General features: G+C 47.3%; 1 protein-coding gene across 5 annotated transcripts in view; it reads right to left on the reverse strand.

Moving 5' to 3' along the window:
- Window positions 1–797, reverse strand: part of Kdm2b (lysine demethylase 2B) — a 119945-nt gene that overhangs the window by 73135 nt on the left and 46013 nt on the right. The window lies entirely within an intron of this gene.

Genomic DNA, 797 nt, shown 5'->3' on the forward strand with positions numbered 1-797 from the left:
GTGTGTGTGTGTGTGTGTGTGTGTGTGTGTGTGTGTGTGTGTGTGTGTGTGAAATGTGTTAGAATTAGTGGTGAATGGCTACACACTAAAAATACGGAATTGTACATTCCAAATGGCAAGTTTTATGGTATGTGAATTATATCTCAACTCAAAGAAATATTTAAATAGCCACATTAAAAACAAAAGAAGAAAAGAGGAGTGAGAGGACAATAAAGCAGGGCCCTTCTCAGCCAGGACTTCAGTTTCTCACCCCTGAGACTGTCTCAAATGCCTGGGGACGCGTGGTCAAGCCACAGCTTTGCAAAGAGGGTGGCCAAGCCCCAACCATGAGCAATGTTCAGGGAAACTCCGGGAACAAAAGGCACATACGGCCCTTATCTTGGAAGAGACTTGATCGCTGAGAAAGCTGTCACCTGAGTGCTCAGTGAGGAGAGCACACGCACAAGGGGACAGAGCTCAGAAAGAGGACAGGAGACCGTGAGACAGGCTTCCTTTCCATCAGCCTCTTTCCCAGGGGAATGCTTAGGAGAGATGTGATTCTGGACCAGGCCGGGCCTTTTTCAAAGCCCCCACCCACTGCAAACTTCAGCAGCAAGAACAACAAAAGTTCCCCACACCTTCCTGCATATGCAAAGAAGAGAGGCTGTGTTCTTCCCACCTTCAGCTGCTTTCTCAAGCTACAAGTGCACAGGTATATTTACTTTCTCTCTTTCTTTCCTTTCTTTTCCTTCCTTCCTTCCTTCCCTCCTTCCTTCCTTCCTTCCTTCCTTCCTTCCTTCCTTCCTTCCTTCCTTCCT

The sequence above is a fragment of the Psammomys obesus genome, unplaced genomic scaffold (genome assembly GCF_907164565.1).
Source record: "Psammomys obesus unplaced genomic scaffold, mPsaObe1.curated_primary_1811, whole genome shotgun sequence".
NCBI classification, from domain to species: Eukaryota; Metazoa; Chordata; class Mammalia; order Rodentia; family Muridae; genus Psammomys; species Psammomys obesus.